Here is a 25083-nt window from a genome sequence, read left to right on the forward strand (position 1 = left end):
CTCCTTACACCAAGCGAGACTACGTTTGGCATTTACCGGCGTGATGTGTGACTTATGAGCAGCCGCTCGACCACGAAATGCGTTTTCTCACCTCCCACCTAACTGTCATTGTACTTGCAGTGAATCCTGATGCAGTTTGAAATTTCTGTGTGACGGTCTGGATAGATGTCTGTCTATAACACCTTACGACCCTCTTCAACTGTCGGCGGTCTCTGTTAGTCAACAGACGAGGTCGGCCTGTACGATTTTGTGCTATACTTGTCCCTCCACGTTTCCACTTCACTATCACATCGGAAACAGTGGATCTGTGGATGTTTAGTATTGTGGTGGAAATACCGCATACAGGCGTATGACACAAGTGACACCCATACACCTGACTGCGATCAAAGTCCGTGAGTTCCGCTTTCTGTTCTCTCACAATGTCTAATGACTACTGAGGTCGCTGATGTGGAGTACCTGGCAGTAGGTGGCAGTACAATGCCCCTAACATGAAAAAGTATGTTTTTGGGGGTGTCAGGATACTATCAGAAACATTCGTGGTAAGGTCTTAAAGGACCAAACTACTTAGGTCATCGGTCCCTAAGCCTACATACTTCTTAAACTAACTTACGCTATGGACAACACACATACCAATGCCCGCGTGCGGACTCGAACCACCGACGGGCGTAGCCGCACGGACCGTGACAATGCGCGCAGACAACACGCAGGATTCTTTTGATCACATAGCGTGTATAATAATTTTCCGCGCAATAACAATGGCTATGCCACTGATGACAGTGCCTCTAAATCAGAGTTATTAAATACGGTTTTCAGAAACTCGTTCACCAAATGGGGCGAAGTAAATCTTCCAGAATTCGAATCCAGAACACCTGTCAACATGAGTTTCTTAGAAGTAGATATCATCAGTGTAGTGAAGCATCTTAAATCACTTAATAAAGGCAAGGTATCCGGTCCAAATTGCATACCAGTCGGATTCCTTTCAGCAACAGTTCCGCATCTAACAATGATACACAAACGCTCGCTCATTGAAAAATCTGTACCTAAGGACTGGAAAGTCGTACAATTCGCATCGAGAAAGGAAACATGAGTAATCGGATGAATAACAGACCCCTATCACTAACGTCCATTTGCAGTAGGCTTTTGGAACGTACTCTGTGTTCAAACATAATGAATTATGTCGAAGAAAACGATTTACTGACTAATAGCACGGATTCAGGAAACATCGTTCTTGTGAAACACAACTAGCTCTCTGTTCTCATGAAGTAATGAGTGCTGTCGACAGGGGTTATTAAACTGATTCCGTATTTTTATATTTCCAGAAGGCTTTCGGCACCGTTCCTCACAAATGTCTTCTAATCAAGTCGCGTGCCTATAAAGTACCGTGTCAGTTGTGCGGCTGGATTCGTGTGTTCCTGTTGGGCAAGTCACAGCTCATAGTAACTGATGTAAAATAATCTAGTAAAATAGAAGTAATGTATGGTGTTTCCCAAGGAAGTGTTTAGGCCCTCCTAGATTGTTTGCAGAAAATACTGACATTTACCGTCTTGTAAGTCAAAAGATGACCAAAAGGAATTCGATAAGATATCTGTATGGTGCAAAAAGTGGCAGTTGAGCCTGAATAAAGAGAAGTGTGAAGTTATTCACATGAGTACTACAAGAAATCCGCTAAATTTCGGTTACGCTATGAATCACACGAATCTAAAGGCTGTAAACTCAACTAAATTCTTGGGGATTACAGTTACGAATAACTTCAGTTGGAATGGTCATATAGATAATGCTGTGGGTAAAGCAAACTGAAGACTGCGATTTAATGGTAGAGAATGTAGAAAATGCAACAGATCGACTAAAGAGACTGCGTACGCCTTGCTTGTGCGCGCTCTTCTGGAGTATTGATGTGCGGTGTGTGATCCGCATCAGGTGGGACTGACGCAGGACATCGAAAACGTTCAAAGAAGAGCAGCTCGTTTTTCATTGTTGCGAAATAGGGGAGAGAGTGCAGCGCACATGATGCCCGAATTAGGGTGACAGTCATTAAAAGGCGCTTTCCGTTGCGGTAGAATCTTCTCGTGAAATTTCGATCACCAACATTCTCCTCCGAATGCGAAAATATTTTGTTGGCACCCACCCACACAGCGAGAAATAATCATGATCAGAGCCCGCACAGTGCTCGTTTTTCCTGTGCGCTGTTAGAGGGTGGAACCGTACAGAAATACCTCGAAGGTGGTTCGATGAACCCTCGGCCACGAACTTAATTGTGAAGTGCAGAGTAATCATGTAGATGTAGATGTAGACAAGTGAGATGTTTCTCGTCCTTGTTGATGTCGGCTAACCACAATAGAGCACATACTCTGAGACAAGAAATCAATGTGAGCTCGTAGCAGACCGTTCACTATGTTATCATTAAAACTTGTTGAGGTACGACTGGGCAAACAAATGTCGGTTATGAATAAATTGTGGTATGCTGAGTCTTCTATTTTGTCTTTGACACATATCCTAGTTCCTGGTAACACCTCTTTCCGTGAGACTACATTTAAAATCCACATACTCAATAGGAATAAATCGTTAATAGTCCAGAACCACATGAATCATGTGTAAAGGTTGCTTTTTATGAAAATAAACAAAGGGTTTTGCAAAAGTTTATTTCTTTATTACGCAAGTCTGTAACAAACAAAGGAAAAGTAAAATTTGACAGCTCTTTTGCGTACATGTTTAGCTATCGGTGTAACGAACTGTCAGCTAAAAATTTAAAGCAACGGCACTGAGTCAAGCGAAAACAAATTTCGAATCTTTGGTCTTTATAAATAGCTGGTCTTTATAAATGGATGGAAGAATTTGGCCATAATTTCTGTAAACATACAGGTCGACAGAGGGCTACTGCAATCGACGTTGCTATTTACAAAACAGTACATTACTCGAATACATATATTATATTGTGAGATCATGTCAAAAATCTGTACGACTGATACGTAGCTTTTAGTCATGTTCGCTACGAGATTGTTCTTCCCGCCACGTATATTTACTCTTTGATTGTTTTCCCGCCACGTATTAATTACTCTCTGTTTTCCCGCAAGGAATAACTGCCCTTTGAATGGTGTATGTATACAACTAGCTGTCACTTCGCAAGACTTGTATTTATTGCTCCGCCTTCGACAGTTACATACAAGGCGAATTCGAAACTTCCACTATTCTATAAATGACTTCTGTAACAGAAGATTTGTTTTTCTGTTTCCACCGTCCAGCAGAAATCTACTCGGCATGAAGGTAAGAGATACTTCTCTTTTGTAGCCCAGGATGAGACTGACGTATTATCATTAGCGGCTGTGCTTACAGGTACTTGCAAAAATTTTCAATGTTTCTGTTCTTCGAGGGTGTTAAGTTTGTTGGATTTGTATTAGACATTTTTTACATGAAAAAATTATGCGGGCTCATTGTACGCATTGTCGATTGAAAGTAATCGATCGTCACGCTAGCGGTGCAACGCTGACATCCAAGCTGAACCACCGATGATGTCTCCCGTAGTCGGAGACGAAACGTCACGAGAGAGATTTATACTTCGACCACTGTTTCACCACAGGCCAGGGAGGAGGGTGCAAAGCACAATACATTTTCTTTCTTTGGTAAGCATTTTTTTTTCTTTTACAATTTTGGAATTTTGGTTTTTCATGTCGATTTTAAAATGACCTTTTTCATGTTAGAAATGTACTAACTTGATTTTTCCTCACAGCAGGTCAACTTGTGTGTGGTTGCAAGATTACGCTCCCATTGAGTACATTTTTGGAGAAAGGGACATCTGTTGCACCACAGGGCAGGAGGAGGGTGCTGAGCACGGTACATTTTCTCTCTTTGGTAAGGATTTTATATGGTTTATACTTTTGGAATTTTGGTTTTTCACGTTGAGTTTAAAAGGACCTTCTTCATGTTTGAAATGTACTAACTTGATTTTTCCTCACAGCAGGTCAACTTGTGTGTGGTTTCAACGTTACGGTCCCATTGAGTACATTATTGGAGAAAGGGACATCTGTTGCACCACAGGGCGGGAGGAGGGTGCCGAGCACGGTACATTTTCTTTCTTTGGTAAGGATTTTTTAATGTTTCATACTTTTGGAATTTTGGTTAATCACGTTGAGTTTAAAATGACCTTTTTCCTGTTTGAAATGTACTAACTTGATTTTTCCTCACAGCAGGTCAACATGTGTGTGGTTGCAAGATTACGCTCCCATTGAGTACATTTTTGGAGAAAGGGACATCTGTTGCGCCACAGGGCGGGAGGAGGGTGAGGTGCACAATAAATTTTCTTTCTTTGGTAAGCATTTTTTTCTGTTTCATACTAGTGGAAATTTAGTTTTTCATGTTGATTTTAAAATGACCTTCTTTAGGTTTGAAATGTACTAACTCGTTTTTTCCTCACAGCAGGTCAACTTGTGTGTGTGGTTGCAACATTACGCTCCCATTGAGTACATTTTTGGAGAAAGGGACATCTGTTGCACCACAGGGCAGGAGGAGGGTGCTGAGCACGGTACATTTTCTCTCTTTGGTAAGGATTTTATATGGTTTATACTTTTGGAATTTTGGTTTTTCACGTTGAGTTTAAAAGGACCTTCTTCATGTTTGAAATGTACTAACTTGATTTTTCCTCACAGCAGGTCAACTTGTGTGTGGTTTCAACGTTACGGTCCCATTGAGTACATTATTGGAGAAAGGGACATCTGTTGCACCACAGGGCGGGAGGAGGGTGCCGAGCACGGTACATTTTCTCTCTTTGGTAAGGATTTTTTTATGTTTTATACTTTTGGAATTTTGGTTAATCACATTAAGTTTAAAATGACCTTCTTCATGTTTGAAATGTACTAACTTGATTTTTCCTCACAGCAGGTCAACTTGTGTGTGGTTTCAACGTTACGGTCCCATTGAGTACATTATTGGAGAAAGGGACATCTGTTGCACCACAGGGCGGGAGGAGGGTGCCGAGCACGGTACATTTTCTCTCTTTGGTAAGGATTTTTTTATGTTTTATACTTTTGGAATTTTGGTTAATCACATTAAGTTTAAAATGACCTTCTTCATGTTTGAAATGTACTAACTTGATTTTTCCTCACAGCAGGTCAACTTGTGTGTGGTTGCAACGTTACAGTCCCATTGAGAACATTTTTGGAGAAAGGGACATCTGTTGCACCACAGGGCGGGAGGAGGGTGCCGAGCACGGTACATTTTCTTTCTTTGGTAAGGATTTTTTAATGTTTCATACTTTTGGAATTTTGGTTAATCACGTTGAGTTTAAAATGACCTTTTTCCTGTTTGAAATGTACTAACTTGATTTTTCCTCACAGCAGGTCAACTTGTGTGTGGTTGCAACGTTACAGTCCCATTGAGAACATTTTTGGAGAAAGGGACATCTGTTGCACCACAGGGCGGGAGGAGGGTGCCGAGCACGGTACATTTTCTTTCTTTGGTAACGATTTTTTTATGTTTTATACTTTTGGAATTTTAGGTTTTCACGTTAAGTTTAAAATGACCTTCTTCATGTTTGAAATGTACTAACTTGATTTTTCCTCACAGCAGGCCAACTTGTGTGAGGTTGCAACGTTACAGTCCCATTGAGAACATTTTTGGAGAAAGGGACATCTGTTGCACCACAGGGCGGGGGAGGAGGGTGCCGAGCACGGTACATTTTCTTTCTTTGGTAAGGATTTTTTTATGTTTTATACTTTTGGAATTTTAGGTTTTCACGTTAAGTTTAAAATGACCTTCTTCATGTTTGAAATGTACTAACTTGATTTTTCCTCACAGCAGGTCAACTTGTGTGTGGTTGCAATATTATGCTCCCATTGAGTACATTTTTGAAGAAAGACATCTGTAGCACCACAGGGCGGGAGGAGGGTGCCGACCACGGTACATTTTCTCTCTTTGGTAAGCATTTTTTATGGTTTATACTTTTGGAATTTTGGTTAATCACGTTGAGTTTAAAATGACCTTTTTCCTGTTTCAAATGTACCAACTTGATTTTTCCTCACAGCAGGTCAACTGGTGAGTGGTAGCAACGTTACGGTCCCATTGAGTTCATTTTAGGAGAAAGGGACATCTATTGCACCACAGGGTGGGAGGAAGGTGCCGAGCACGATTAGTTTTCCTCTCTGGTAAGGATTTTTTTATGTTTTATACTTTTGGAATTTTGGTTAATCTCGTTGAGTTTAAAATGACCTTTTCCCTTTTGGAAATGTACTAACTTGATTTTTCCTCACAGCAGGTCAACTGGTGAGTGGTAGCAACTTTACGGTCCCTTTTCGTACATTTTTGGAGAAAGGGACATCTGTTGCACCACAGGGTGGGAGGAAGGTGCCGAGCACGATTAGTTTTCTCTCTCTGGTAAGGATTTTTTTATGTTTTATACTTTTGGAATTTTGGTTAATCACGTTGAGTTTAAAATGACCTTTTTCCAGTTTGAAATGTACTAACTTGATTTTTCATCACAGCAGGTCAACTGGTGAGTGGTAGCAACGTTACGGTCCCAATGAGTACATTTTTGGAGGAAGGGACTTCTGTTGCACCACAGGGTGGGAGGAAGGTGCCGAGCACGTTTGGTTTTCTCTCTCTGGTAAGATTTTTTTTATGTTTTATACTTTTGGAATTTTGGTTAATCACGTTGAGTTTAAAATGACTTTTTTCCTGTTTGAAATGTACTAACTTGATTTTTCCTCACAGCAGGTCGACTGGTGAGTGGTAGCAACGTTACAGTCCCATTGAGTACATATTTGGAGAAAGGGACATCTGTTGCACCACAGGGTGGGAGGAAGGTGCCGAGCATGATTAGTTTTCTCTCTCTGGTAAGGATTTATTTATGTTTTATACTTTTGGAATTTTGGTTAATCACGTTGAGTTTAAAATGACCTTTTTCCTGTTTGAAATGTACTAACTTGATTTTTCCTCACAGCAGGTCAACTGGTGAGTGGTAGCAACGTTACAGTCCCATTGAGTACATTTTTGGAGAAAGGGACATCTGTTGCACCACAGGGTGGGAGGAAGGTGCCGAGCACGATTAGTTTTCTCTCTCTGGTAAGGATTTTTTTATGTTTTATACTTTTGGAATGTTGGTTAATCACGTTGAGTTTAAAATGACCTTTTTCCTGTTTGAAATGTACTAACTTGATTTTTCCTCACAGCAGGTCAACTGGTGAAAGGTAGCAACGTTACAGTCAGATTGAGTACATTTTTGGAGAAAGGGACATCTGTTGCACCACAGGGTGGGTGGAAGGTGCCGAGCACGACTAGCTTTCTCTCTCTGGTAAGGAGTTTTGTATGTTTTATACTTTTGGAATTTTGGTTAATCACGTTGAGTTTAGAATGACCTTTTTCCTGTTTGAAATGTACTAACTTGATTTTTCCTCACCGCAGGTCAACTGGTGAGTGTTTGCAACGTTACGGTCCCATTGAGTACATTTTTGGAGAAAGGGACATCTGTTGCACCACAGGGTGGGAGGAAGGTGCCGAGCACGATTAGTTTTCTCTCTCTGGTAAGGATTTTTGTATGTTTTATACTTTTGGAATTTTGGTTAATCACGTTGAGTTTAAAATGACCTTTTTCCTGTTTGAAATGTACTAACTTGATTTTTCCTCACAGCAGGTCAACTGGTGAGTGGTTGCAACGTTACGGTCCCATTGAGTACATTTTTGGAGCAAGGGACATCTGTTGCACCACAGGGTGGGAGGAAGGTGCCGAGCACGATTAGTTTTCTCTCTCTGGTAAGGATTTTTTTATGATTTATACTTTTGGAATTTTGGTTAATCACGTTGAGTTTAAAATGACCTTTTTCCTGTTTGAAATGTACTAACTTGATTTTTCCACACAGCAGGTCAACTGGTGAGTGGTAGCAACGTTACAGTCCCATTGAGTACATTTTTGGAGAAAGGGACATCTGTTGCACCACAGGGTGGGAGGAAGGTGCCGAGCACGATTAGTTTTCTCTCTCTGGTAAGGATTTTTTTATGTTTTATACTTTTGGAATTTTGGTTAATCACGTTGAGTTTAGAATGACCTTTTTCCTGTTTCAAATGTACTAACTTGATTTTTCCTCACAGCAGGTCAACTGGATAGTGGTAGCAACGTTACGGTCCCATTGAGTACATTTTTGGAGAAAGGGACATCTGTTACACCACAGGGTGGGAGGAAGGTGCCGAGCACGATTAGTTTTCTCTCTCTGGTATGGATTTTTTTATGTTTTATACTTTTGGAATTTTGGTTAATCACGTTGAGTTTAAAATGACCTTTTTCCTGTTTGAAATGTACTAACTTGATTTTTCCTCACAGCAGGTCAACTGGTGAGTGGTAGCAACGTTACGGTCCCATTGAGTACATTTTTGGAGAAAGGGACATCTGTTGCACTACAGGGTGGGAGGAAGGTGCCGAGCACGATTAGTTTTAGTCTCTCTGGTAAGGATTTTTTTATATTTTATATTTTTGGAATTTTGGTTAATCACGTAGAGTTTAAAATGACCTTTTTCCTGTTTGAAATGTACTAACTTGATTTTTCCTCACAGCAGGTCAACTGGTGAGTGGTAGCAACGTTACAGTCCCATTGAGTACATTTTTGGAGAAAGGGACATCTGTTGCACCACAGGGCAGGAGGAGGGTGCTGAGCACGGTACATTTTCTCTCTTTGGTAAGGATTTTATATGGTTTATACTTTTGGAATTTTGGTTTTTCACGTTGAGTTTAAAAGGACCTTCTTCATGTTTGAAATGTACTAACTTGATTTTTCCTCACAGCAGGTCAACTTGTGTGTGGTTTCAACGTTACGGTCCCATTGAGTACATTATTGGAGAAAGGGACATCTGTTGCACCACAGGGCGGGAGGAGGGTGCCGAGCACGGTACATTTTCTCTCTTTGGTAAGGATTTTTTTATGTTTTATACTTTTGGAATTTTGGTTAATCACATTAAGTTTAAAATGACCTTCTTCATGTTTGAAATGTACTAACTTGATTTTTCCTCACAGCAGGTCAACTTGTGTGTGGTTGCAACGTTACAGTCCCATTGAGAACATTTTTGGAGAAAGGGACATCTGTTGCACCACAGGGCGGGAGGAGGGTGCCGAGCACGGTACATTTTCTTTCTTTGGTAAGGATTTTTTAATGTTTCATACTTTTGGAATTTTGGTTAATCACGTTGAGTTTAAAATGACCTTTTTCCTGTTTGAAATGTACTAACTTGATTTTTCCTCACAGCAGGTCAACATGTGTGTGGTTGCAAGATTACGCTCCCATTGAGTACATTTTTGGAGAAAGGGACATCTGTTGCGCCACAGGGCGGGAGGAGGGTGAGGTGCACAATAAATTTTCTTTCTTTGGTAAGCATTTTTTTCTGTTTCATACTAGTGGAAATTTAGTTTTTCATGTTGATTTTAAAATGACCTTCTTTAGGTTTGAAATGTACTAACTCGTTTTTTCCTCACAGCAGGTCAACTTGTGTGTGTGGTTGCAACATTACGCTCCCATTGAGTACATTTTTGGAGAAAGGGACATCTGTTGCACCACAGGGCAGGAGGAGGGTGCTGAGCACGGTACATTTTCTCTCTTTGGTAAGGATTTTATATGGTTTATACTTTTGGAATTTTGGTTTTTCACGTTGAGTTTAAAAGGACCTTCTTCATGTTTGAAATGTACTAACTTGATTTTTCCTCACAGCAGGTCAACTTGTGTGTGGTTTCAACGTTACGGTCCCATTGAGTACATTATTGGAGAAAGGGACATCTGTTGCACCACAGGGCGGGAGGAGGGTGCCGAGCACGGTACATTTTCTCTCTTTGGTAAGGATTTTTTTATGTTTTATACTTTTGGAATTTTGGTTAATCACATTAAGTTTAAAATGACCTTCTTCATGTTTGAAATGTACTAACTTGATTTTTCCTCACAGCAGGTCAACTTGTGTGTGGTTGCAACGTTACAGTCCCATTGAGAACATTTTTGGAGAAAGGGACATCTGTTGCACCACAGGGCGGGAGGAGGGTGCCGAGCACGGTACATTTTCTTTCTTTGGTAAGGATTTTTTAATGTTTCATACTTTTGGAATTTTGGTTAATCACGTTGAGTTTAAAATGACCTTTTTCCTGTTTGAAATGTACTAACTTGATTTTTCCTCACAGCAGGTCAACATGTGTGTGGTTGCAAGATTACGCTCCCATTGAGTACATTTTTGGAGAAAGGGACATCTGTTGCGCCACAGGGCGGGAGGAGGGTGAGGTGCACAATAAATTTTCTTTCTTTGGTAAGCATTTTTTTCTGTTTCATACTAGTGGAAATTTAGTTTTTCATGTTGATTTTAAAATGACCTTCTTTAGGTTTGAAATGTACTAACTCGTTTTTTCCTCACAGCAGGTCAACTTGTGTGTGTGGTTGCAACATTACGCTCCCATTGAGTACATTTTTGGAGAAAGGGACATCTGTTGCACCACAGGGCAGGAGGAGGGTGCTGAGCACGGTACATTTTCTCTCTTTGGTAAGGATTTTATATGGTTTATACTTTTGGAATTTTGGTTTTTCACGTTGAGTTTAAAAGGACCTTCTTCATGTTTGAAATGTACTAACTTGATTTTTCCTCACAGCAGGTCAACTTGTGTGTGGTTTCAACGTTACGGTCCCATTGAGTACATTATTGGAGAAAGGGACATCTGTTGCACCACAGGGCGGGAGGAGGGTGCCGAGCACGGTACATTTTCTCTCTTTGGTAAGGATTTTTTTATGTTTTATACTTTTGGAATTTTGGTTAATCACATTAAGTTTAAAATGACCTTCTTCATGTTTGAAATGTACTAACTTGATTTTTCCTCACAGCAGGTCAACTTGTGTGTGGTTGCAACGTTACAGTCCCATTGAGAACATTTTTGGAGAAAGGGACATCTGTTGCACCACAGGGCGGGAGGAGGGTGCCGAGCACGGTACATTTTCTTTCTTTGGTAAGGATTTTTTAATGTTTCATACTTTTGGAATTTTGGTTAATCACGTTGAGTTTAAAATGACCTTTTTCCTGTTTGAAATGTACTAACTTGATTTTTCCTCACAGCAGGTCAACTTGTGTGTGGTTGCAAGATTACGCTCCCATTGAGTACATTTTTGGAGAATGGGACATCTGTTGCGCCACAGGGCGGGAGGAGGGTGAGGTGCACAATAAATTTTCTTTCTTTGGTAAGCATTTTTTTCTGTTTCATACTAGTGGAAATTTAGTTTTTCATGTTGATTTTAAAATGACCTTCTTTAGGTTTGAAATGTACTAACTCGTTTTTTCCTCACAGCAGGTCAACTTGTGTGTGTGGTTGCAACTTTACGCTCCCATTGAGTACATTTTTGGAGAAAGGGACATCTGTTGCACCACAGGGCAGGAGGAGGGTGCCGAGCACGGTACATTTTCTTTCTTTGGTAACGATTTTTTTATGTTTTATACTTTTGGAATTTTAGGTTTTCACGTTAAGTTTAAAATGACCTTCTTCATGTTTGAAATGTACTAACTTGATTTTTCCTCACAGCAGGCCAACTTGTGTGAGGTTGCAACGTTACAGTCCCATTGAGAACATTTTTGGAGAAAGGGACATCTGTTGCACCACAGGGCGGGAGGAGGGTGCCGAGCACGGTACATTTTCTTTCTTTGGTAAGGATTTTTTTATGTTTTATACTTTTGGAATTTTAGGTTTTCACGTTAAGTTTAAAATGACCTTCTTCATGTTTGAAATGTACTAACTTGATTTTTCCTCACAGCAGGTCAACTTGTGTGTGGTTGCAATATTATGCTCCCATTGAGTACATTTTTGAAGAAAGACATCTGTAGCACCACAGGGCGGGAGGAGGGTGCCGACCACGGTACATTTTCTCTCTTTGGTAAGCATTTTTTATGGTTTATACTTTTGGAATTTTGGTTAATCACGTTGAGTTTAAAATGACCTTTTTCCTGTTTCAAATGTACCAACTTGATTTTTCCTCACAGCAGGTCAACTGGTGAGTGGTAGCAACGTTACGGTCCCATTGAGTTCATTTTAGGAGAAAGGGACATCTATTGCACCACAGGGTGGGAGGAAGGTGCCGAGCACGATTAGTTTTCCTCTCTGGTAAGGATTTTTTTATGTTTTATACTTTTGGAATTTTGGTTAATCTCGTTGAGTTTAAAATGACCTTTTCCCTTTTGGAAATGTACTAACTTGATTTTTCCTCACAGCAGGTCAACTGGTGAGTGGTAGCAACTTTACGGTCCCTTTTCGTACATTTTTGGAGAAAGGGACATCTGTTGCACCACAGGGTGGGAGGAAGGTGCCGAGCACGATTAGTTTTCTCTCTCTGGTAAGGATTTTTTTATGTTTTATACTTTTGGAATTTTGGTTAATCACGTTGAGTTTAAAATGACCTTTTTCCAGTTTGAAATGTACTAACTTGATTTTTCATCACAGCAGGTCAACTGGTGAGTGGTAGCAACGTTACGGTCCCAATGAGTACATTTTTGGAGGAAGGGACTTCTGTTGCACCACAGGGTGGGAGGAAGGTGCCGAGCACGTTTAGTTTTCTCTCTCTGGTAAGATTTTTTTTATGTTTTATACTTTTGGAATTTTGGTTAATCACGTTGAGTTTAAAATGACTTTTTTCCTGTTTGAAATGTACTAACTTGATTTTTCCTCACAGCAGGTCGACTGGTGAGTGGTAGCAACGTTACAGTCCCATTGAGTACATATTTGGAGAAAGGGACATCTGTTGCACCACAGGGTGGGAGGAAGGTGCCGAGCATGATTAGTTTTCTCTCTCTGGTAAGGATTTATTTATGTTTTATACTTTTGGAATTTTGGTTAATCACGTTGAGTTTAAAATGACCTTTTTCTTGTTTGAAATGTACTAACTTGATTTTTCCTCACAGCAGGTCAACTGGTGAGTGGTAGCAACGTTACAGTCCCATTGAGTACATTTTTGGAGAAAGGGACATCTGTTGCACCACAGGGTGGGAGGAAGGTGCCGAGCACGATTAGTTTTCTCTCTCTGGTAAGGATTTTTTTATGTTTTATACTTTTGGAATGTTGGTTAATCACGTTGAGTTTAAAATGACCTTTTTCCTGTTTGAAATGTACTAACTTGATTTTTCCTCACAGCAGGTCAACTGGTGAAAGGTAGCAACGTTACAGTCAGATTGAGTACATTTTTGGAGAAAGGGACATCTGTTGCACCACAGGGTGGGTGGAAGGTGCCGAGCACGACTAGCTTTCTCTCTCTGGTAAGGAGTTTTGTATGTTTTATACTTTTGGAATTTTGGTTAATCACGTTGAGTTTAGAATGACCTTTTTCCTGTTTGAAATGTACTAACTTGATTTTTCCTCACCGCAGGTCAACTGGTGAGTGTTTGCAACGTTACGGTCCCATTGAGTACATTTTTGGAGAAAGGGACATCTGTTGCACCACAGGGTGGGAGGAAGGTGCCGAGCACGATTAGTTTTCTCTCTCTGGTAAGGATTTTTGTATGTTTTATACTTTTGGAATTTTGGTTAATCACGTTGAGTTTAAAATGACCTTTTTCCTGTTTGAAATGTACTAACTTGATTTTTCCTCACAGCAGGTCAACTGGTGAGTGGTTGCAACGTTACGGTCCCATTGAGTACATTTTTGGAGCAAGGGACATCTGTTGCACCACAGGGTGGGAGGGAGGTGCCGAGCACGATTAGTTTTCTCTCTCTGGTAAGGATTTTTTTATGATTTATACTTTTGGAATTTTGGTTAATCACGTTGAGTTTAAAATGACCTTTTTCCTGTTTGAAATGTACTAACTTGATTTTTCCACACAGCAGGTCAACTGGTGAGTGGTAGCAACGTTACAGTCCCATTGAGTACATTTTTGGAGAAAGGGACATCTGTTGCACCACAGGGTGGCAGGAAGGTGCCGAGCACGATTAGTTTTCTCTCTCTGGTAAGGATTTTTTTATGTTTTATACTTTTGGAATTTTGGTTAATCACGTTGAGTTTAGAATGACCTTTTTCCTGTTTCAAATGTACTAACTTGATTTTTCCTCACAGCAGGTCAACTGGATAGTGGTAGCAACGTTACGGTCCCATTGAGTACATTTTTGGAGAAAGGGACATCTGTTACACCACAGGGTGGGAGGAAGGTGCCGAGCACGATTAGTTTTCTCTCTCTGGTATGGATTTTTTTATGTTTTATACTTTTGGAATTTTGGTTAATCACGTTGAGTTTAAAATGACCTTTTTCCTGTTTGAAATGTACTAACTTGATTTTTCCTCACAGCAGGTCAACTGGTGAGTGGTAGCAACGTTACGGTCCCATTGAGTACATTTTTGGAGAAAGGGACATCTGTTGCACTACAGGGTGGGAGGAAGGTGCCGAGCACGATTAGTTTTAGTCTCTCTGGTAAGGATTTTTTTATATTTTATATTTTTGGAATTTTGGTTAATCACGTAGAGTTTAAAATGACCTTTTTCCTGTTTGAAATGTACTAACTTGATTTTTCCTCACAGCAGGTCAACTGGTGAGTGGTAGCAACGTTACAGTCCCATTGAGTACATTTTTGGAGAAAGGGACATCTGTTGCACCACAGGGTGGGAGGAAGGTGCCGAGCACGATTAGTTTTCTCTCTCTGGTAAGGATTTTTTTATGTTTTATACTTTTGGAATTTTGGTTAATCACATTAGTTTAAAATGACCTTTTTCCTGTTTGAAATGTACTAACTTGATTTTTCCTCACAGCAGGTCAACTGGAGAGTGGTAGCAACGTTACGGTCCCATTGAGTACATTTTTGGAGAAAGGGACATCTGTTACACCCCAGGGTGGGAGGAGGGTGCCGAGAACGATTAGTTTTCTCTCTCTGGTAAGGATTTTTTTATGTTTTATACTTCTGGAATTTTGGTTAATCACGTTGAGTTTAAAATGACCTTTTTCCTGTTTGAAATGTACTAACTTGATTTTTCCTCACAGCAGGTCAACTGGTGAGTGGTAGCAACGTTACGGTCCCATTGAGTACATTTTTGGAAAAGGGGACATCTGTTGCACCACAGGGTGGGAGGAAGGTGCCGAGCACGATTAGTTTTCTCTCTCTGGTAAGGATTTTTTTTTTGTTTTATACTTCTGGAATTTTGGTTAATCACGTTGAGTTTAAAATGACCTTTTTCCTGTTTGAAATGTACTAACTTGATTTTTCCTCACAGCAGGTCAACTGGTGAGTGGTAGCATCGTTACAGTCCCATTGAGTACATTTTTGGAGAAAGGGACATCTGTTGCACCACAGGGTGGGAGGAAGGTGCCGAGCACGATTAGTTTTCTCTCTCTGGTAAGGATTTTTTTATGTTTATACTTTTGGAATTTTGGTTAATCACGTTGAGTTTAAAATGACCTTTTTCCTGTTAGAAATGTACTAACTTGATTTTTCCTCACAGCAGGTCAACTGGAGAGTGGTAGCAACGTTACGGTCCCATTGAGTACATTTTTGGAGAAAGGGACATCTGTTACACCACAGGGTGGGAGGAAGGTGCCGAGCATGATTAGTTCTCTCTCTCTGGTATGGATTTTTTTATGTTTTATACTTTTGGAATTTTGGTTGATCACGTTGAGTTTAAAAAGACCTTTTTCCTGTTTGAAATGTACTAACTTGATTTTTCCTCACAGAAGGTCAACTGGAGAGTGGTAGCAACGTTACGGTCCCATTGAGTACATTTTTGGAGAAAGGGACATCTGTTGCACCCCAGGGTGGGAGGAGGGTGAGGAGCACGAATAGTTTTCTCTCTCTGGTAAGGATTTTTTTATGTTTTATACTTTTGGAATTTTGGTTAATCACGTTGAGTTTAAAATAACCTTTTTCTTGTTTGAAATGTACTAACTTGATTTTTCCTCACAGCAGGTCAACTGGAGAGTGGTAGCAACGTTACGGTCCCATTGAGTACATTTTTGGAGAAAGGAACATCTGTTGCACCCCAGGGTGGGAGGAGGGTGAGGAGCACGATTAGTTTTCTCTCTCTGGTAAGGATTTTTTTATGTTTTATACTTTTGGAATTTTGGTTAATCACGTTGAGTTTAAAATGACCTTTTTCCTGTTTGAAATGTACTAACTTGATTTTTCCTCACAGCAGGTCAACTGGAGAGTGGTAGCAACGTTACAGTCCCATTGAGTACATTTTTGGAGAAAGGGACATCTGTTGCACCCCAGGGTGGGAGGAGGGTCAGGGGCACGATTAGTTTTCTCTCTCTGGTAAGGATTTTTTTATGTTTTATACTTTTGGAATTTTGGTTAATCACGTTGAGTTTTAAATGACCTTTTTCCTGTTTGAAATGTACTAACTTCATTTTTCCTCACAGCAGGTCAACTGGTGAGTGGTAGCAATGTTACAGTCCCATTGAGTACATCTTTGGAGAAAGGGACATCTGTTGCACCACAGGGTAGGAGGAAGGTGCCGAGCACGATTAGTTTTCTCTCTCTGGTAGGGATTTTTTTATGTTTTATATTTTTGGAATTTTGGTTAATCATGTTGAGTTTAAAATGACCTTTTTCCTGTTTGAAATGTACTAACTTGATTTTTCCTCACAGCAGGTCAACTGGTGAGTGGTAGCAACGTTACAGTCCCATTGAGTACATCTTTGGAGAAAGGGACATCTGTTGCACCACAGGGTGGGAGGAGGGTGAGGAGCACGATTAGTTTTCTCTCTCTGGTAAGGTTTTTTTTATGTTTTATACTTTTGGAATTTTGGTTAATCACGTTGAGTTTAAAATGACCTTTTTCCTGTTTGAAATGTACTAACTTGATTTTTCCTCACAGCAGGTCAACTGGTGAGTGGTAGCAACGTTACAGTCCCATTGAGTACATTTTTGGAGAAAGGGACATCTGTTGCACCACAGGGTGGGAGGAGGGTGAGTAGCACGATTAGTTTTCTCTCTCTGGTAAGGATTTTTTTATGTTTTATACTTTTGGAATTTTGGTTAATCACGTTGAGTTTAAAATGACCTTTTTCCTGTTTGAAATGTACTAACTTGATTTTTCCTCACAGCAGGTCAACTGGAGAGTGGTAGCAACGTTACGGTCCCATTGAGTACATTTTTGGAAAAAGGGACATCTGTTGCACCCCGGGTATGAGGAGGGTTAGGAGCACGAATAGTGTTCTCTCTCTGGTAAGGATTTTTTTATGTTTTATACTTTTGGCATTTTGGTTAATCACGTTGAGTTTAAAATGACCTTTTTCCTGTTTGAAATGTACTAACTTGATTTTTCCTCACAGCAGGTCAACTGGTGAGTGGTAGCAACGTTACGGTCCCATTGAGCACATTTTTGGAGAAAGGGACATCTGTTGCACCACAGGGTGGGCGGAGAGTGAGGAGCACGATTAGTTTTCTCTCTCTGGTAAGGATTTTTTTATGTTTTATACTTCTGGAATTTTGGTTAATCACGTTGAGTTTAAAATGACCTTTTTCCTGTTTGAAATGTACTAACTTGATTTTTCCTCACAGCAGGTCAACTGGAGAGTGGTAGCAATGTTACGGTCCCATAGAGTACATTTTTGGAGAAAGGGACATCTGTTGCACCACTGGGTGGGAGGAGGGTGAGGAGCACGATTAGTTTTCTCTCTCTGGTAAGGATTTTTTTATGTTTTATACTTTTGGAATTTTGGTTAATCACGTTGAGTTTAAAATGACCTTTTTCCTGTTTGAAATGTACTAACTTGATTTTTCCTCACAGCAGGTCAACTGGATAGTGGTAGCAACGTTACGGTTCCATTGAGTACATTTTTGGAGAAAGGGACATCTGTTGCACCCCAGGGTGGGAGGAGGGTGAGGAGCACGAATAGTTTTCTCTCTCTGGTAAGGATTTTTTTATGTTTTATATTTTTGGAATTTTGGTTAATCACGTTGAGTTTAAAATGACCTTTTTCCTGTTTGAAATGTACTAACTTGATTTTTCCTCACAGCAGGTCAACTGGAGAGTGGTAGCAACGTTATGGTCCCATTGAGTACATTTTTGGAGAAAGGGACATCTGTTGCACCCCAGGGTGGGAGGAGGGTGAGGAGCACGATTAGTTTTCTCTCTCTGGTAAGGATTTTTTTATGTTTTATACTTTTGGAATTTTGGTTAATCACGTTGAGTTTAAAATGACCTTTTTCCTGTTTGAAATGTACTAACTTGATTTTTCCACACAGCAGGTCAACTGGTGAGTGGTAGCAACATTACGGTCCCATTAAGAACATTTTTGGAGAAAGGGACATCTGTTGCACCACAGGGTGGGAGGAGGGTGAGGAGCACGATTAGTTTTCTCTCTCTGGTAAGGATTTTTTTATGTTTTATACTTTTGGAATTTTGGTTAATCACGTTGAGTTTAAAATGACCTTTTTCCTGTTTGAAATGTACTAACTTGATTTTTCCTCACAGCAGGTCAACTGGTGAGTGGTAGCAACATTACAGTGCCATTGAGTACATTTTTGGAGAAAGGGACATCTGTTGCACCACAGGATGGGAGGAGGGTGCTGAGCACGATTAGTTATATCTCTCTGGTAAGGATTTTTTTATGTTTTATACTTTTGGAATTTTGGTTAATCACGTTGAGTTTAAAATGACCTCTTTCCTGTTTGAAATGTACTAACTTGATTTTTCCTCACAGCAGGTCAACTGGTGAGTGGTAGCAACATTACAGTGCCATTGAGTACATTTTTGGAGAAAGGGACATCTGTTGCACCACAGGGCGGGAGGAGGGTGCCGAGCACGGTACATTTTCTCTCTTTGGTAAGGATTTTTTTATGTTTTATACTTTTGGAATTTTGGTTAATCACATTAAGTTTAAAATGACCTTCTTCATGTTTGAAATGTACTAACTTGATTTTTCCTCACAGCAGGCCAACTTGTGTGTGGTTGCAACGTTACAGTCCCATTGAGAACATTTTTGGAGAAAGGGACATCTGTTGCACCACAGGGCGGGAGGAGGGTGCCGAGCACGGTACATTTTCTTTCTTTGGTAAGGATTTTTTTATGTCTTATACTTTTGGAATTTTAGGTTTTCACGTTAAGTTTAAAATGACCTTCTTCATGTTTGAAATGTACTAACTTGATTTTTCCTCACAGCAGGTCAACTTGTGTGTGGTTGCAATATTATGCTCCCATTGAGTACATTTTTGAAGAAAGACATCTGTTGCACCACAGGGCGGGAGGAGGGTGCCGACCACGGTACATTTTCTCTCTTTGGTAAGCATTTTTTATGGTTTATACTTTTGGAATTTTGGTTAATCACGTTGAGTTTAAAATGACCTTTTTCCTGTTTGAAATGTACTAACTTGATTTTTCCTCACAGCAGGTCGACTGGTGAGTGGTAGCAACGTTACAGTCCCATTGAGTACATTTTTGGAGAAAGGGACATCTGTTGCACCACAGGGTGGGAGGAAGGTGCCGAGCACGATTAGTTTTCTCTCTCTGGTAAGGATTTATTTATGGTTTATACTTTTGGAATTTTGGTTAATCACGTTGAGTTTAAAATGACCTTTTTCCTGTTTGAAATGTACTAACTTGATTTTTCCTCACAGCAGGTCAACTGGTGAGTGGTAGCAACGTTACGGTCCCATTGAGTACATTTTTGGAGAAAGGGACATCTGTTGCACTACAGGGTGGGAGGAAGGTGCCGAGCACGATTAGTTTTCTCTCTCTGGTAAGGATTTTTTTATATTTTATATTTTTGGAATTTTGGTTAATCACGTCGAGTTTAAAATGACCTTTTTCCTGTTTGAAATGTACTAACTTGATTTTTCCTCACAGCAGGTCAACTGGTGAGTGGTAACAACGTTACAGTCCCATTGAGTACATTTTTGGAGAAAGGGACATCTGTTGCACAACAGGGTGGGAGGAAGGTGCCGAGCACGATTAGTTTTCTCTCTCTGGTAAGGATTTTTTTATGTTTTATACTTTTGGAATTTTGGTTAATCACATTAGTTTAAAATGACCTTTTTCCTGTTTGAACTGTACTAACTTGATTTTTCCTCACAGCAGGTCAACTGGAGAGTGGTAGCAACGTTACGGTCCCATTGAGTACATTTTTGGAGAAAGGGACATCTGTTACACCACAGGGTGGGAGGAGGGTGCCGAGAACGATTAGTTTTCTCTCTCTGGTAAGGATTTTTTTGTGTTTTATACTTCTGGAATTTTGGTTAATCACGTTGAGTTTAAAATGACCTTTTTCCTGTTTGAAATGTACTAACTTGATTTTTCCTCACAGCAGGTCAACTGGTGAGTGGTAGCAACGTTACGGTCCCATTGAGTACATTTTTGGAAAAAGGGACATCTGTTGCACCACAGGGTGGGAGGAAGGTGCCGAGCACGATTAGTTTTCTCTCTCTGGTAAGGATTTTTTTATGTTTTATACCTTTGGCATTTTGGTTAATCACGTTGAGTTTAAAATGACCTATTTCCTGTTTGAAATGTACTAACTTGATTTTTCCTCACAGCAGGTCAACTGGAGAGTGGTAGCAACGTTACGGTCCCATTGAGTACATTTTTGGAGAAAGGGACATCTGTTACACCACAGGGTGGGAGGAAGGTGCCGAGCACGATTAGTTTTCTCTCTCTGGTATGGATTTTTTTATGTTTTATACTTTTGGAACTTTGGTTAATCACGTTGAGTTTAAAAAGACCTTTTTCCTGTTTGAAATGTACTAACTTGATTTTTCCTCACAGAAGGTCAACTGGTGAGTGGTAGCAATGTTACGGTCCCAGTGAGTACATTTTTGGAGAAAGGGACATCTGTTGCACTACAGGGTGGGAGGAAGGTGCCGAGCATGATTAGTTTTCTCTCTCTGGTAAGGATTTTTTTATGTTTTATATTTTTGGAATTTTGGTTAATCACGTTGAGTTCAAAATGACCTTTTTCCTGTTTGAAATGTACTAACTTGATTTTTCCTCACAGCAGGTCAACTGGAGACTGGTAGCAACGTTACGGTCCCATTGAGTACATTTTTGGAGAAAGGGACATCTGTTGCACCCCAGGGTGGGAGGAGGGTGAGGAGCACAATTAGTTTTCTCTCTCTGGTAAGGATTTCTTTAAGGTTTTATACTTTTGGAATTTTGGTTAATGACGTAGAGTTTAAAATGACCTTTTTCCTGTTTGAAATGTACTAACTTGATTTTTCCTCACAGCAGGTCAACTGGAGAGTGGTAGCAACGTTACGGTCCCATTGAGTACATTTTTGGAGAAAGGGACATCTGTTGCACCACAGGGTGGGAGGAGGGTGAGGAGCACGATTAGTTTTCTCTCTCTGGTAAGGATTTTTTTATGTTTTATACTTTTGGAATTTTGGTTAATCACGTTGAGTTTAAAATGACCTTTTTCCTGTTTGAAATGCACTAACTTGATTTTTCCTCACAGCAGGTCAACTGGAGAGTGGTAGCAACGTTACGGTCCCATTGAGTACATTTTTGGAGAAAGGGACATCTGTTGCACCCCAGGGTGGGAGGAGGGTGAGGAGCACGATTAGTTTTCTCTCTCTGGTAAGGATTTTTTTATGTTTTATACTTTTGGAATTTTGGTTAATCACGTTGAGTTTAAAATGACCTTTTTCCTGTTTGAAATGTACTAACTTGATTTTTCCTCACAGCAGGTCAACTGGAGAGTGGTAGCAACGTTACGGTCCCATTGAGTACATTTTTGGAGAAAGGGACATCTGTTGCACCCCAGGGTGGGAGGAGGGTGAGGAGCACGATTAGTTTTCTCTCTCTGGTAAGGATTTTTTTATGTTTTATACTTTTGGAATTTTGGTTAATCACGTTGAGTTTTAAATGATTTTTTTCCTGTTTGAAATGTACTAACTTGATTTTTCCTCACAGCAGGTCAACTGGTGAGTGGTAGCAATGTTACAGTCCCATTGAGTACATCTTTGGAGAAAGGGACATCTGTTGCACCACAGGGTAGGAGGAAGGTGCCGAGCACGATTAGTTTTCTCTCTCTGGTAAGGATTTTTTTATGTTTTATATTTTTGGAATTTTGGTTAATCATGTTGAGTTTAAAATGACCTTTTTCCTGTTTGAAATGTACTAACTTGATTTTTCCTCACAGCAGGTCAACTGGTGAGTGGTAGCAATGTTACAGTCCCATTGAGTACATCTTTGGAGAAAGGGACATCTGTTGCACCACAGGGTGGGAGGAGGGTGAGGAGCACGATTAGTTTTCTCTCTCTGGTAAGGTTTTTTTTATGGTTTATACTTTTGGAATTTTGGTTAATCACGTTGAGTTTAAAATGACCTTTTTCCTGTTTGAAATGTACTAACTTGATTTTTCCTCACAGCAGGTCAACTGGTGAGTGGTAGCAACGTTACAGTCCCATTGAGTACATTTTTGGAGAAAGGGACATCTGTTGCACCACTGGGTGGGAGGAGGGTGGGTAGCACGATTAGTTTTCTCTCTCTGGTAAGGATTTTTTTATGTTTTATACTTTTGGAATTTTGGTTAATCACGTTGAGTTTAAAATGACCTTTTTCCTGTTTGAAATGTACTAACTTGATTTTTCCTCACAGCAGGTCAACTGGAGAGTGGTAGCAACGTTACGGTCCCATTGAGTACATTTTTGGAAAAAGGGACATTGTTGCACCCCGGGTATGAGGAGGGTTAGGAGCACGAATAGTGTTCACTCTCTGGTAAGGATTTTTTTATGTTTTATACTTTTGGAATTTTGGTTAATCACGTTGAGTTTAAAATGACCTTTTTCCTGTTTGAAATGTACTAACTTGATTTTTCCTCACAGCAGGCCAACTGGTGAGTGGTAGCAACGTTACGGTCCCATTGAGCACATTTTTGGAGAAAGGGACATCTGTTGCACCACAGGGTGGGAGGAGAGTGAGGAGCACGATTAGTTTTCTCTCTCTGGTAAGGATTTTTTTATGTTTTATACTTCTGGAATTTTGGTTAATCACGTTGAGTTTAAAATGACCTTTTTCCTGTTTGAAATGTACTAACTTGATTTTTCCTCACAGCAGGTCAACTGGAGAGTGGTAGCAACGTTACGGTCCCATTGAGCACATTTTTGGAGAAAGGGACATCTGTTGCACCCCAGGGTGGGAGGAGGGTGAGGAGCACGATTAGTTTTCTCTCTCTGGTAAGGATTTTTTTATGTTTTATACTTTAGGAATTTTGGTTAATCACGTTGAGTTTAAAATGACCTTTTTCCTGTTTGAAATGTACTAACTTGATTTTTCCTCACAGCAGGTCAACTGTAGAGTGGTAGCAACGTTACGGTCCCATTGAGTACATTTTTGGAGAAAGGGACATCTGTTGCACCCCAGGGTGGGAGGAGGGTGAGGAGCACGATTAGTTTTCTCTCTCTGGTAAGGATTTTTTTATGTTTTATACTTTTGGAATTTTGGTTAATCACGTTGAGTTTAAAATGACCTTTTTCCTGTTTGAAATGTACTATTTTGATTTTTCCTCACAGCGGGTCAACTGGAGAGTGGTAGCAACGTTACGGTCCCATTGAGTACATTTTTGGAGAAAGGGACATCTGTTGCACCCCAGGGTGGGAGGAGGGTGAGGAGCACGAATAGTTTTCTCTCTCTGGTAAGGATTTTTTTATGTTTTATACTTTTGGAATTTTGGTTAATCACGTTGAGTTTAAAATGACCTTTTTCCTGTTTGAAATGTACTAACTTGATTTTTCCTCACAGCAGGTCAACTGGAGAGTGGTAGCAACGTTACGGTCCCATTGAGTACATTTTTGGAGAAAGGAACATCTGTTGCACCCAAGGGTGGGAGGAGGGTGAGGAGCACGATTAGTTTTCTCTCTGTGGTAAGGATTTTTTTATGTTTTATACTTTTGGAATTTTGGTTAATCACGTTGAGTTTAAAATGACCTTTTTCCTGTTTGAAATGTACTAACTTGATTTTTCCTCACAGCAGGTCAACTGGAGAGTGGTAGCAACGTTACGGTCCCATTGAGTACATTTTTGGAGAAAGGGACATCTGTTGCACCCCAGGGTGGGAGGAGGGGGAGGAGCACGATTAGTTTTCTCTCTCTGGTAAGGATTTCTTTATGTTTTATACTTTTGGAATTTTGGTTAATCACGTTGAGTTTAAAATGACCTTTTTCCTGTTTGAAATGCACTAACTTGATTTTTCCTCACAGCAGGTCAACTGGAGAGTGATAGCAACATTACAGTCCCATTGAGTACATTTTTGGAGAAAGGGACATCTGTTGCACCCCAGGGTGGGAGGTGGGTGAGGAGCACGATTAGTTTTCTCTCTCTGGTAAGGATTTTTTTATGTTTTATACTTTTGGAATTTTGGTTAATCACGTTGAGTTTAAATGACCTTTTTCCTGTTTGAAATGTACTAACTTGATTTTTCCTCACAGCAGTTCAACTGGTGAGTGGTAGCAACGTTACGGTCCCATTGAGTACATTTTTGGAGAGAGGGACATCTGTTGCACCACAGGGTGGGAGGAGTGTGAGGAGCACGATTAGTTTTCTTTCTCTGGTAAGGATTTTTTTATGTTTTATACTTTTGGAATTTTGGTTAATCACGTAGAGTTTAAAATGACCTTATTCCTGTTTGAAATGTACTTACTTGATTTTTCCTCACAGCAGGTCAACTGGAGACTGGTAGCAACGTTACGGTCCCATTGAGTACATTTTTGGAGAAAGGGACATCTGTTGCACCCCAGGGTGGGAGGAGGGTGAGGAGCACGATTAGTTTTCTCTCTCTGGTAAGGATTTTTTTATGTTTTATACTTTTGGAATTTTGGTTAATCACGTTGAGTTTAAAATGACCTTTTTCCTGTTTGAAATGTACTAACTTGATTTTTCCTCACAGCAGGTCAACTGGAGAGTAGTAGCAACGTTACGGTCCCATTGAGTACATTTTTGGAGAAAGGGACATCTGTTGCACCCCAGGGTGGGAGGAGGGTGAGGAGCACGATTAGTTTTCTCTCTCTGGTAAGGATTTTTTTATGTTTTATACTTTTGGAATTTTGGTTAATCACGTTGAGTTTAAAATGACCTGTTTCCTGTTTGAAAAGTACTAACTTGATTTTTCCTCACAGCAGGTCAACTGGAGAGTGGTAGCAACGTTACGGTCCCATTGAGAACATTTTTGGAGAAACGGACATCTGTT

This window comes from Schistocerca americana, chromosome 8, assembly GCF_021461395.2.
Source record: "Schistocerca americana isolate TAMUIC-IGC-003095 chromosome 8, iqSchAmer2.1, whole genome shotgun sequence".
NCBI lineage: Eukaryota > Metazoa > Arthropoda > Insecta > Orthoptera > Acrididae > Schistocerca > Schistocerca americana.